The sequence below is a fragment of the Phyllopteryx taeniolatus genome, chromosome 7 (assembly GCF_024500385.1).
Source record: "Phyllopteryx taeniolatus isolate TA_2022b chromosome 7, UOR_Ptae_1.2, whole genome shotgun sequence".
NCBI lineage: Eukaryota > Metazoa > Chordata > Actinopteri > Syngnathiformes > Syngnathidae > Phyllopteryx > Phyllopteryx taeniolatus.
The window spans coordinates 3468104-3482851 of record NC_084508.1 but is presented as its reverse complement, the minus strand read 5'-3'; the positions used below and the strand labels follow the sequence as shown (position 1 = coordinate 3482851).

Genomic DNA, 14748 nt, shown 5'->3' with positions numbered 1-14748 from the left:
GACACGTATCGCCCGTGCAGGCCCGTTCTCGGGGCGTTCCGGGAAGGGGGCCATAAAGCTGGCCCACAATGACCACCCCCCCCACGGGGTGAGGGCCGTCAGCGCATCAGATGCCAGGATGACTTTTTAAGAGGCTCATCAATTACCTGCTCATTCAAACAAGTGGAGCCAAAACTGTCAAAGGCAACTTTAGCCACTTTGCCGCATTATTTCCAGTCGTCGTGTTGATTTCGATTGTGCAATTGTAAGCATTGAAACAACTTATTTGAACACAAACGGTACAGCAACACATGTAAACAGACAATATAACAAAACTCAGGTATTTTTTTTCTTTATCCTCAGCGAAAATCGACTAATCTTACAATCTTGAGTCACTTACAGTAGTTGTGAAGCTCTTCTTGGTTTATGTCTGCATAATGGTATTATACTGCCTCTTGGTGGCCAAGTCGCATACACCAGAAGAAGCTGCAATGCATTAATCGTGATGCACAAACTGCTAAATTATTTGCATTCGATTTAATTACATTATTGCTATAGCTTTTTATACAATATTATTGTGGTATTTTTCTTATTTAAAAAAAAAATACGTAAAAATGTTTTTCTTGTGTTTTTCGGAAGGCTGGATTAACGGCATTGCCATTAATTTCAATGGCCGTCTTGACTTAAGGGCACGATGACGGAACATATTAGCCTCATATCTCAAGGCACCGCTGTACTTGTAAGACGACATTAGCAATATGCCAAAGCTGTAACAAGCAACTTCACCCATTTTGCGCAGTATTTGTAGTCGTTTTGTTGATTTCTATTGCGCATAGAGGTGGTTTTCAATAACAATTGTTGAGAATTTATTCATCTTGAATTATACGGCAATTACATTTAGCATGTGACCAAGCGGGCCGTGGACTTGTTTTGGACTTTTGGGCTTATTTCTAGTCGCTCTTCTTATTTCAATGGTGCAAGGTTACTTTGAAAATAACTTGCAAACTCCACACAGGCGGGGCCGGGGATTGAACCCCGGTCCTCAGAACTGTGAGGCAGATGTGCTAACCAGTCGTCCACCGTGCCCATTCAACAGTATAATCAATAAATTGTGGGCGACCAGTTTGCCCCGGCTTTCAATAGAAGGAACTGTGACAGATAGTTTTACATCACACCCAAAATATTTCAAAAGTACAAAAACCATCAAAGGACACAAACAGACACGCGTTTCAAACAATTCCAACAAACGGCAACAGCAGAGTGGAAGGATTGTCGCATTTGTGGCGTCACAAACTTATCAGCAGCCCTGAAGGTCACGCCGATAACACCCTGGGATTCCCGCCTCAGAATTGCATTCTTCCGCGACCTTGAGACCCCCCGAAGTCGATCAAAGCGGCGAGTTCACAGAGAGCGAGGAATCACCGAGGATCAGCGGGCCGGCCTGGAATCATCCGCTCGGAAGCCCCTGGAAACCACACCAGAGACACTTTCACGCAGAGTTCCTGCAAAATTGGCACATCAGAGCTGCAGTTTAGTCACCTTTCGCATTTTATACACAACCCAGCAAAGCAGGATCGTGCTGAAATTGACAATGTTCCAATTTTTGGAAAATGTAGAAGGCCCAAAGCGGTACCGTTAAAAAAATGAGGGGGTAGAAGTTAAATTCAACTCTTTTGAATGTTCATTTCCGACATTAACGACCCTTGGAGCGCTGAAGCAGACAAACGACCCGCTTGGTCACGTCCTCACGTCCTTGAAGCGAAGTTCTATTCCAGTCCTGTGGGTGGCAGTAATGTGTAGTACAAAGTAATGTGTGCTCGCCACCAAACAATGCACCACAGCGCCCTCTGATGGAGCTAGTGGGTCACTACTCCACTTAGCCTCAATGTGAGCGGACTGTAACTGGTAAACGTGAAAATAAATCCCAACCGCTGAATGTGACAACAGACATTTTAACATGATCTTTTTGTTCAGTTCAAAGTCACGTCCACATTTGCTAAAATAAATGAATAAAGAAGTTTAAAGTCACTTCCTGTAGCATCTTGCGTTAATGTTAGCTCATTCACAGCGTAGTTTAGCACCGCTGGTGGGTCAGTGGACCGTCACTGTTCAATGTGAAACGGAAATCTCTTTTATCCTGATGTATTTTGTTTTTAGGAAACTAACAAACTAACTAACAAACTAATCAGAACAGTACATCTGGCCTTGGCGGAGGTAACAAAGCGCTGTGAGTGTGTGTCACAGCCAAACAGTTTTTTAATTTCCTAAATGAAGTTGGGGCACATTCAGAGCCGGTTGGCACGACGGAGGAGCAATATGGCGTGACGAGGGCACGGGGGTGGGGAGGCCGAAGATAAACAAACAAACCTTGATGAGGGGAGGGAGAATGAATGCGGGAATCGGACGGCGGACGGGCGGCGAGGTCTGCGCCCCCCCGCCCCCCGCCACCGGTCGGAGAGAGGGGGCGGCTTGCCAAGTGGCGACCCTGAACTGCGGCGGCGCTGCCCGCCTGCCAGCGCGCTGTGATTTATCAAGGGGCGGGGGCTCCGACGGCAGCCACTGCCTCGTGCTACACGGTACCCCTCGGTGCCGCCCCCTCCCGGTGCCCCCCCAGTGCCCTCGCCTTTTTGAAGAGTCTCCCTGACGCCTCCGATAGCGCAATCAGGGCCGCCGCAGAGCCCAGGCAATTTCTCCTCGGCTCTGCGATAACCTCGCTCGGCGCGGCGGAAGCCAACAGCAACAACAGCTCAATTGGAAGAGTCGCGGCATTCTGAAGAGGCGGGAGAAAAGGTTACGCCTCCAGGCGGGAGACCACTCGTCTGGATTGAAAGGGCTCTTTGTCGGCCAACAGGTGGCGTCGCTCCAAAGCCGTCGTCGTCTCATTACTGACTTTTTTTATTGAGGGAGAAAAACGCAGGAAGTTCAAAGTCACTTCACTTTGCGCATTGTGTTAGGGTTAGCACGTTTATAGCATAACGTGGCGAACTCCTCAATTTGCGCTTTGCCGCAATGCTCGGTGACCCTCGGTCTTAACGGGCAGCAAGTTCAAAGTCACTTTCTGTAGCATCTTGTGTTAGCATTAGCACATTTATAGCTTCACAACTTGATTTTTTTTTTTGAAGGATGAACATTGAAAGTATAGTCACTTCCTTTCGCGTCTTGTGTTAGCATTAGCGCATTTATAGATTCGAACGCCATTTTATTGAGGGATGCACATAGGAAGTCTGGGGCTTCACAATCAATTGAATTTGAATGTTGATGGCCATTTTGGCTGCCATGTTTGAATGAGACTGATCGTCGGCAAATTTTTCTTTTTTTACAATTAAAATGTGGCCACTGCTGCATGAAAAGTGCTTCATTTGCAGCAGTGCCCGCAACCTAGTCTTAACGCATGGTTAAGGTTGATTACAATATTGATCGAAATGAACATTATTATTTCGGCCATTATCGTGCAGGCCTGCTTTAGCATCTTTTGTTAGTGTTAGCACATTTATAGCTTCGGAAAACCATTTTACTTGAGGGTTGAAGGAGAGGAAGGTCAAAGGCACTTCCCTAAGCATCTTGTGTTAGCATTAGCACATTTATAGCTTCAAAGCTAAATTTTCTCGTGGAATAAACGCACACGACGTTCAAAGTCACATGCTTTATACAATCTCGTGTTAGTCTTAGAGCATTTGCTAAAATAAATGACAAATCAGATAAAAAGTTCCATCACTTCCCGTCGCCTCTTGTGTTAGCATTAGCACATTTATAGCAGCAGAACGACATTTTCTCGAGGGATAAACACACACAAAGTTTGAAGTCACTTCCTTTAGCATCTTGTGTTAGCATTAGCACATTTGATGAAATAATTCTATAAAAATAAAGTAATTTCACTTGGCCTCTTGTGTTAGCATTAGCATATTTACCAAAACAAATGGTGAATTTCATCCCTAAGGTAACGTTGGCATGCCCTGTTGCCGGGCCTGCCGTATTGTGCCCCGCAGTCTCTGCTTTACTGTAGCGCTTTGTTTTTACGTTGCCCTCAGCCGCCTGCTTTTCTGTTGTCGGCCCGCAGGTGGCATTTCGTACGCATGAATTTGTGTGTGTGTGTGTGTTGGGCCTCAGCTCTGCATGGCGCCGTGTTGCGCTCCACAGTCTCCGCTTTGCTGTGCCAACTCCAGTTAGTTCTAAGTTAGTTAAAGTGCTTTACAATTGAAATGACTCGATGCTGATTTCGGGCTGGCGTACGCCGAAGCTCATCGTGATGCGCAGCGTAAATAAATAGTTGTTGTAAGCACATATTTAGATGTTAATGTAAGCCGCCATCTGGGAGGGAAGGAGGGGGGGGGCACTCGGAGGGGGTGTGATTATGTGACACGCTCGTAAATCTGAACTCTTCATCTCCAATTGCAAACTCGAGTTTATTACCCTCAATAAAAGCCGTGATTTGTTGCGCTCTCGAGTGTTTGCTTGATAAGGTCGGAACGCCGCCATCACCCCCCACCCCCCCACCCCCCCCCCACCCACCAATGCAGCGAACCAGCGCGTCAAATGAAATTAAACCTGTCAGCAGCCGGGCCCTCTCACCCTTTTTATTTCCCATAGCCATTTAGCGTCGCCCATCTGTCGAGGATACTTGCTTGTGACTTCCATTTCCGGTTTCCATTTGGGTGAATTCCCAAATACGAGCGCTGGCCGCTTCCCACCGACATGGCCGACCGACTTTCACGCCAATAGGTGAAGCTGGCGTTAGGGGCAAATTTTGAATCTGCCCCAAAACTGACTTCTTGGTAAATTCAGGTCACATACCCTTGAGACGTTTTCGTGTGTCCTGTTATAATAGAAAAAGTTGTGAATCTTTGTGACGTGAATTTTGACCCAAACTGCTGCTTCGAACCAAAATGGCTGACTTCCTGTTCAATTTCGGACATGGATCCAGATACTTTTTGTCTGTGTCCTGTCATGATAGGCAGCTCCACCCGGTTTTGCGTTGATGGCAATTTTTTATTTTTTTCCCCCGAAATGATCAATTGATGAATTCACCCCAAAATGGCTGCTTCAAAGCAAAATGGCTGACCTCCTGTTGAATTTCGGGCACGGATCCATGAGACTTTTTCCTGGATCCTTTTGCGTCCACCAAGTTTTGTGTCAATGTCTGAAACTGGAGTCGGGGGGCTGATTTATTCTTCCTTCCAAATTTAGAGGCCCAAAGTGGCAAATGGCTGACCCCGCCCACCCTCCCCCCAACTAAGTTTCAGAATGATCCTTGAAACTGGTGCTTCTTGCTTTCGCCGCTCTGCTTTGGGAATTGGCCGGGGAAATGATGTACAGTAATTAAGATTTTCCCCTATAACTCCATGCGGACGAATTACTTTCTTACAAAGGCCCAAAGAAGTCACGTGATACCGCCGGGTCGGTTCGAAATCTGATTAATCTCACAGTTATTCCATCGTTTTAGCAAACCTCCTGGCAATAGGAAGCGTTTCGTAGTCATCCGTGAACTTTTTCCTTTAATGAGTCGGACACGAGCGCGGCGGCCGACGGACCCGATTCACCCGAGACGTGGCGCGAGTTGTCCACGGGAGCTCACACGGGGTGAATTCAATTATGCCCAAAATATGCGCGGAGATCGCGTGGGCGCATGTTAAACATCGTCTCGGGCGCACGTGTGTCCGAAGGCGCTCGTGCCAGTTTCTCTTAGCAATATGAAAATGTGGTCAATTTTGAATTTTTCGGCGATTCAGCCCGAGGGGACGGTTTTATTTAAGATCGTGAGACTTTGTAGAAATGTCTTATCATCATTTTACCCGCAAAAAGTCATTTTGTGTCGGCGCACGACGGCGGCGGCTTGATGGCTTGCCGCCAAACATTTTGACAATCACTTTGTCTGAGCGACGTGAAATTTGGTGGCCATTTTGATTGAAAGTGTCCAATAGTTTTTGCCCATTTCCAAATACAAACATGTTCTCGATATTTTACAGATGATATGAGGTGCACGCCACCGTTTTTAATAATACCGTTGCTAAAAACGACAAAATAAATGTCTGTCTTTGACTTTTGCAGTGTTTGTAGTACAACTAATGACAATAAATGGAACAAAACAGCGAACATGTCACCTGCTTCATTTGATGAAAAAAGCGCCCCCGCCCAAGCGTGGCCCACTGGGAGATGCATGGGGTGGGGTAGGGGGGGGTCTCTTTTTTTGTAGTCGTCTGAGCGGCGTGGTGGGGTCGCAGGGGTCACTCTCCGGGGACCCGGCGGAGGTTAATGATCTCACCGCCTCTGCTTGAATAAATAAATCATTTCCACGCATAAATCAAGCGCCACCAGTTGCTCATGGGGGTTTTGTTAACCCCCCCCCCCCCCCCCCCCCCAAAAAAAAACCCCGTGCCGCCTGAGGCTGTTTTTGTTTGGGTGGTTACGGCCCTGCTGAAAGTATTTTTTAGTATTACTCCATTTTGTTTGATTTAAATGCCGTAATTTGTTTGGTTTTAAATGTTTTATTTTTCCCATTTAGTCAATAATATTACATTATTATTTCTTTTGAAATTCCAATATTATTAGTCATTATCTGAATGAAGAGGCATGATTTATTTGAGGAAAAATATATTATTCAGTATAATTATGTCTTTTGAATCAAGTGGCATGATTTGATTGTGCAAGATTTTCTTTTTACATTTAATTCAACATTAGATTATTTCAATTAAAAGGCGAATGATTTATTTATTAAAAAATATGTATTTATTTTGTCAATTGTTATTTTAATTAAGTGGCGTGGTTGTGTAAAAGTTTTTTTGATTTGTACATTTTCATTAATATTACGTTATTTCAATTAAGAGACATGATTTATTTGTTTTAAAAGATGTATTTAATTTGTACATTTTATTCAATATTAGTCTGTTATTTTAATGAAGTGGCATGATTTATTTGTGGAATAATGTTTTTGATTTGCGCATTGTATTCAGTATTATTACACCTTTGAAGTGGCGTGATTTCATAGTGAAAATATTTTTTGTAATTGATGAATTTTATTCAATATTCTAACACATTATTCGTCAAATGGCACGATTTGTGTAAAAAAAAAAATAGTTTTTAATTTGTACATTTTATTCTATAGTATTACAAATTTGACCTAAGAGGCATGAGCTAATTGCGGGATATTGTTTTTAATTTGTATATTTTATTCCATATGGTTACATATTTGAATTAAGTGGCATCACCAAAAATTACAATTATCGTTTATTTTATTCAACAAAAATGTATTTCACTAGTGGACATGTGGTAGACTGTATAATATAAACATTTAAAAATATTTGTATTCAGTATTATAACATGTTATTTTCCCAATAACAGTCGCCATTGTCGGCTTTACAGATGCCAGTCTGCAAAAAAAAAATAAAAAATCTCCAGATAAATCCAATATTTTCGAGAGTTGCACCATGTTACTCAAACGTAAAAACAGCTGCCTTCCGCTTCAAGCGATCTAAACGTTCGTACGCGGTCGGCGCTTAACAGGAAATAACCTTTCACCTTTCAAATCGATCGGCAAATTGACTGCTAATCAATGGAGCCGTTCACAGCTAATTAGGAGACTCAATTAGGCAAATGTGAGGAGAGAAAAAGGTGAAGTGCAGTCACGTCAGAGGAACGCGAGACAGAAATTAGCCCGTTGTTGTTGTTGTTGTTATTATTGTGGGCCATATTTATTTTATTTTAGATTACGTTGGCATGAAGAAAGAAGAGAACCGATTATAGATCCAATCATAATAAATATTTTAACTTAAAAAAAACAAAACAATGGCAAACAAGTCAGACATTTTCAATAGCGTGCGTGAACGTTACATTTAATTATTATTTTTACATGATGAAATCACCTTTAAAATAAATGCCATTGAATGATAGTTTTCCCTAACAAATGTACTAAATGGTTTATTTTTTCAGGAATGTAAATAATGTCATTTGAAGTTAAATTTCACAATAATTAAAAGAAAATCATTATTTTAACTTGTTTTATTAAACTGCTATAAAAGTATTTATAAGACATGTTCAATTAATATTTAACATTTATGTAAATTAGGGTTATTTTTAGAATTAGATATTTTTCCGTAACATTGTTTAAAAATTGCCTATAAATGATCATTTTGTCACTTTTGAAAAATTCAATTATAATACACTTTTAATATATATTTTTTAATGACTATAAAATTATTATTATATTAGATTCCATTACATTATTTTGGGATTTCAATCCAGAATAATGGCATTCAATTTAAAATTGGATAATCTTTTAAAACTCAAGTGTGAGTATTTTTATTTAATGTATCTTAATTATCTAAAATTATTGAATGGTCAGATTTAAAATGTCGTGATTTTAATCCAAAATCAATCAAATGAAGTAGTTATTTGTTTTGCCAGGGATAATAGTGACATTAAAGTGCAGTGCATTTGCTGGAGAATAATAGCCAGTGTCACCAAAGTACCGAAGACCAAATAGCTTATTCTGATTGTGATGATGATTATTATTGCAATATTTGTGTTTGCGAACGCACGCTTTGAACTCGTCCTCCGTGGGGAGAAAAGCGCCCTTTTCCTCCATCTTTATTTCAAGGTGAAACGGAAGCGGGCAGATTATAGATGAAATCACAAATGTGTTGACTTGATTCATTTCACAAAAAAAACGGCAGCCACGACAACAAAGCCAAGAAATAAATAAAGTCATTACCACAGCTTATAGAACACAGGCGCCGATTTGCTCTTTTATCCTGTCACAACAACAACAAAAATAAAACCAGGAAGAAGACAGAGGAGGAGGAGGAGGAGGAGGAAGAAATAACAAAAAAGGGGAGAATATTGCACAGCCAGGCTTGCTTATTTTTTCTTCTTTCTTTCTCTCTCTCTCTCTCGAAAATGCTGCATTAGGTCTTTTTTTCCTCGCAGTCACTTTTCATAGTTCAAAGCTGGCAGTTCAATAAATAGCTGCAACCGGCACATCTCTGTTCTCGCGCAAAGAAATCAATGTTAATCCTATTACCGCCAGTTATCACCTCGCCCAGAAACGTGAGGGGGAAAGAAGAAGAGGAAGAAGAAGAAGAAGAAGGGGAAGGAGGAGGAGGAGGAGGAGGAGGAGAAGGAGGTGGGGGGGGGGGGGAAACTGAGATGTCAAAGCGGGCGAGAGAGGCAGACAGAGACAAGGAGAGACAGAGAGAGAGAGAGTCACCCTTCATTCACTTTCAAACACACTTTTGATAATTTACTTCTGTGGCAGGAGAAGCAAGGAAAGGTGTGTGGCGACTGATGTGTTCGCACACAATGCCGGGATCAGACCCCCGCTGCTGTAAGCAAGATGTTTGAGGCGCACACACACACAAAAAAAAAAAAAAAAAAAAAAAATGTTTTTAAGGGAGGAAAATATTCCAGTCGGAAAAATGTTTTGGCAAACGGCGTCGCTCGTCGCGAGTTCATTCGGGAACCGGACGCGAGACGAGGTCAAGTCTTTGCGGTTGTCGGGGTCCTTGAACGCGTCGCAGACGGTTGTACTTGAACTATGGCGTGACACGCGCCGCGAATGAGCCTCCGTGCCAGCAGGGGGCAGCGGCGGTGTCAACGCAACGTGCGACAGTCATGACATTAAAGACGAGTGCTTCTCGAAATTTTTACACCAAGTATCATCTTAAAAAATAATAATAATAAATACTTAGCTCTCCAAGTCCATGTTCTCTTCATGACAAATATTACAATATAGTAGTGTAGTAGGCATGAGTGTTCATTGAATAGTGTCCTCTTTTTTTTTCTTTTTAACGATAAAAATAGGTTGAATGAATTGTTTCATTTCAAATTGAAACATTTTCAATCCGATTTTTGGTTTCTCAATCAAATGAATCATGACACAACAGAGCCCGTTCTCCCAATTTGGTACAATTGAGTTTGGAATGGGAGATTGCAACGGAAGCCCCGCTCTTAACTGCCACAAAGCGTGCCAGGAGGTCGAAAAACAAAAAGACAAATGTCCCAAAATGTCCAAAAGAAATCTGCAGATAAGTGAATCCGAGTATTTGCTTGAAAGATGCCTGGCAGACACGTAGCGTAAGAGAGCTGTACCGCAATAGCGTCACCTAGTGGCGCTTCACAGCTATTACCGGACGAGTGCGGTTGACAGAGAGAACGAGACGAGAGCGATGACTTGCCGCCGAATGTCAACGTGAGACACAAGACGGTGGATTGCGTGCGACGCAACGGCAGTAAAAAGTGTGCGTTGGCGCACAAAGCGTCAGCTTAGACGTCGGCGCCGCTGTCACCAGAAAGCCGGCGGATTAAGTCTTCCCCCGTTGTTCTCGTCCGCATTGTTCCGCCGCACAAATAATTACACGGGAATCTCGTCAAAGCCAATTCAACTCTTGCCGGCTCCACTTTTTTTTTTTTGTCTTTTGTTGTTGTTTTTTTTTTTTTTTTTTTTTTAAACCGCCGCCAAGTGCAAAAGCGCACAGGCGAGATGTTTTGTTTCGATTGTCCTTTGTTACTGCGCAGGATTACACGACAACTACACAATGAGCCAAAGAAGTACACTTTCAAATGTGCTGAGATCCAGTCACTTATTTTCACTTCGCATCCTTTTGATCGGGATTCTTTTCTAACCCTGACAATAACCTTAAGAGCCCAAGCCTCAAGCTCCCAACCCCAACCTTAATCCTAAACCCCCAACTGTCCCCGACGGCACTTCAGCGCCCGTTTGAGAAGCTTGGCGGGCAGTCACGCCGCTCCAGTGCCGAGTACAATTTACGCGATCCGTGGCAAGTTTTTCCAAACAGGATGTGTTCTCGACCAACTACGCAGAGGAAGGCCGATTAATACCTCCCCCCCCCCCCGATGAAAACACTGAACCGCTAGAGCAGGCATTTGCGCACAGCCCCGGAACGTTCTTCCGGAGGGCGGCGCAGGAACTCGGCCGCAACAGAAGCTGAATTCAGCGGCTGCTTGGAAGAGAAAAACTTTTACCTGTACCAACTTCAGGTTGTTAAGAACTGTATTCCTGAAGCCACTTTGAAGCCTTTGGTTTGCGCAAACGCCTGCTCTAAGAGTTCAGTGTTTTCATCAGGAGTGTCGTAGCAGGCTTTCCGCTGCGTGGTTTGTTAAGAACAGCTCTCGTTTCGAGAAACTCGCCACGGACGGTGTAAATTGTACTCGCTATTAAAGCAACGTGACAGCCATAACATTTCCCAAACTGGCGCTGAAGTGCAATTTTGCAACGCCGCTGCAATGTCATTGGCTGAGCCATGTGCAAGCTTGCTGAGAAAACCCGCAAAGCCGAAACTGTCAAACGCTAATTGCGTCACGGCAGTCCGAATCATGACTGAAATGAAATTTTCAAAAGTGCATCGTGACCTTTGGTATATTGTAGTATCCGAGCCGTAACCGATATTCCCAATAATCGGTGTATGTCAGTATTATTCGATTCCAATTGTTGCAATAATAAACAGTCAAAACTGGCAATTCCCTCTTACAAACTCAAATCACTTTTGTTCAACTGTGATTTGTCCCCTCAATGCGCCGTCGCAATATGATTGGGAATTACTCGGGCCAGTCATCTTACTGTACGCGCGACATATGCTAACGGAAGAATGAACGAACAAACACTTTTGTTAGCATTTCAATCTTGGCAGTTCTTTTATTGTTATGAGCGGAAACGCACTACGGGACTTTTGTCACCGTTGACTCCACTGACTTCGCGTGATGACCTCATTCTCTAATAATAAATTGGTTTTAACATGTAAAATAGAGGTCACATGCTAAATAATGAGGCAGGCTGGAATTTGGGCGCAGGCTCTGCGGGCGTTCCCGGGCCTCGGAGCCGCCCGGACCTCCTCTCCTCGGGGGGACGGGGGCGCCTATGAATAGGAACGTGCATATGGAAATAGAAAAGGCAATTTCTGTCGAAATTGCGTGTGAATGCTGAAGAGCCGTGGCTGAGCTGAAACGCCGTATAATTAAGTAAATATTAACGAAAAGTACTATTTCTAATGATAATTGCTCACATATATGTAATTGTAAAATTAGAATGGAAAGCAAACGAGGGGAACAATTTCCAGTTGGAACGGTTTGAATCTGTGGAGAAATGTTTCCAATTGTCTCCGTTAGTTTGGATATTTTGTCATGGAAAATGTGGACTACTGAAAAATGTTTCGGAAGTGTGCAAAATAGTTCCAGAAACGATAGTTTCAAGTTGGAATGGTTGGAAACTGTCAGAAGATGTGGAAAGGTGAGCAAAATCTGGAAAAGGTTTCCAAATTTGTGTCTTCTTAAATGTTGTCATGGGAAATTATTTTCCAAGATGGACTCAACATTTTTGAAGTTGGAATGGTTTAAATTGGTCAAGAAATGCAGACAGGCGAAGTCCATTTGTAAAGTGTCTCCATACGTTTGGGGAATTTTGTCATGGAAAATGTGGAATAATGAAAAATGCCATTTAGACAAAAAATGCAACCAAGTCTCCTAGCAAACTGACTATTGTTCAACGCGAAAGCAAACAACTAGCATGTAAAACCTGTCCGAAATCATTTGAATTGCAGAAACTGATTTTACTGCAGCTACCGTCATCGCTCAAAGCCAATCACAAACATATACGTAGTTACATCATCACTAACTCGTCTTCAAACATGTCATTTCGCATTAGCTCGCTGCTAACGTAGCCCCGATTGCGCTTGGAAGTGAGCGTAAAATATGACAATGGCGCGAAACAGTCCAAGAGAGATGATGTCATGAAGCTCGTCGATGTCGCGGCGAGTCGGTCGCGAACGCGCCCGTCGTTCATTTCGCTCCTGATGTTTTTTTTCTTTTTGTCTTTTTTTCTGTTCCACAGGAAACCCGCGTTTGACTTCATTCGTAAAAAAAAAAATGTGTTTGACCTCTTCACATGGGCGATAGGAAGAAATATGGAACGTGGGAATTTTGGCATTGTTGAAAATAGTTCAGATGTCCTGAATAAGATGAACAGGAAAACAAACGGGAATTGATTGAATCGGTCAAGAAATGTGGAAGGATGAGTTAAATTAGGAAGTTTTCTCCATTCATTGTTGTCATTGCAAAATGTACAATTGTTGGAAAAGTGGGAATTTGGGGAATGTAAAAAAGTTTCCGAGAAATCGTTAATGAGCGCAATATATTGACGTGGGAATGGTTAGAATCGGTTGGGAAATGTGGAAGGATGACTTCGATTCGGAAACTGCCTCCATTCTGTTCTTTTCTTTATCCGTGGAAAATGTACAATTCTTGGAAAAGTGGGAATTTGGGGAATGTAAAAAAAGTTTCCGAGAAATCGTTAATGAGCGCAATATATTGACGTGGGAATGGTTAGAATCGGTTGGGAAATGTGGAAGGATGACTTCGATTCGGAAACTGCCTCCATTCCGTTCTTTTCTTTATCCGTGGAAAATGTACAATTGTTGGAAAAGTGGGAATTTGAGGAATGTGAAAAGTTTCCCGTCGATCCTTGACGAGCGGAATATGTTGATGCGGGAATGTTTTGAATGGGTTGAGAAACGTGGACGTTTTCAGAAGGACGACTAAATGCGCTTCGGCCTTGACACAATGAATGTAGCGTAGCACGTGAGAGTGTTTGGCGCCACTCGCCTCACGTTTTCGGCCGGCGACAAACACTGGCAGCTTTTATCCGCACTGGAAAATTGTTGTTTTTACGACTCCCGGGTGGCCAGCGAGGCGCATCGGGCCGTTGTGTTTGTTTTGATTGAAGTGGGTCATTTGAGGCGTAATGGCGGCATCATCTCGCTCTGGTTTGGGCCGCTTTTTTGGGGGGAGGGGAGAGGGGGTGGCGCGGTGACTGATGGCGGCGATAAAGACGCGAGCGACTCGCGATGGGTCGCACAATGACTTTGTCTGCCTCTTTGAGCAACGTGGAGGAAACGCTCGGAACGCAACCTTGAGGCCCGCTGGCGAACTCGGCGGTTTTACGGTCGCCGGACAGATTTAGCAGCCGAGTTTGTTTGCGGGAAAAATTGCTTGTAAAGCTGCTTTACAACCCGGCCGCCATGTTTTTATTTTTATTTTTATTTTTTTATTTTTTTGTCCAGAGGGGGATTAGGTGATGAACGGCGCGTGTCCTTCAGGTCCTGGTTTCCTGCGTCGCGGTTTACGGCCGCCTTCCTGCAGTGACTGATGAGCGCTTGCCGTGTCTGTTTTTTTTTTTTCCAATTCTTATTATTTTGTTAAATGTAGCTTCCTTTCTGTAACAACTCTCTCCTGCTTTAAGGAGCAACACAAAAGGTGCTTGTTGATTTGTTACCTCTGCCAAGCACAAAATGATATTTCATGCAATTTCCTTACTCAAGCCCCTAACCTTAATCCAAACCCACTAACCCTACCCCTAGTCCAACCTAATCCCCTCTAGCCCTCTTCTTAACCATATCACTAACCACTCTAACATTAACCATACAGCACCCCTAATTGAACCTTAACCCTACCCTGATAGTAACCCTAAGCACCCAACCCCTAACCATACCTTAACCACCATAACCCTAATCTCTAACTTTAGCCTAAACTCCCTAACCATCCAAACCCTTAACCTAAACCCTATCCTAACCACTTACATCCTTAAACCAAACCTTAATCCCCTATCCTCATTTTTCCGTTCTGACATAGTTTCATATTTCTGGCCAAATTTGGAAAAATAAAAAAGCCAGTCTGGCTAGAAATGAAAGCGCTTTTGACAATCTTTCCCCCAAGTTTGATTCATTTCTGCACTTTATCTATAACGTTTCAACATTCTCAAAACTATTT

At 43.0% G+C, this 14748-nt stretch overlaps 1 long non-coding RNA gene across 1 annotated transcript; it reads right to left on the bottom strand.

Annotated features, from left to right (window-relative positions):
- Window positions 1–576: 576 nt before the first annotated feature.
- Window positions 577–6309, bottom strand: LOC133481435 (uncharacterized). The gene is made up of 2 exons (XR_009789556.1): window positions 6078–6309; window positions 577–1756 (listed from the first exon to the last, which is right to left on the bottom strand). It is a non-coding gene; the product is annotated as an uncharacterized LOC133481435 (long non-coding RNA).
- Window positions 6310–14748: the final 8439 nt, after the last annotated feature.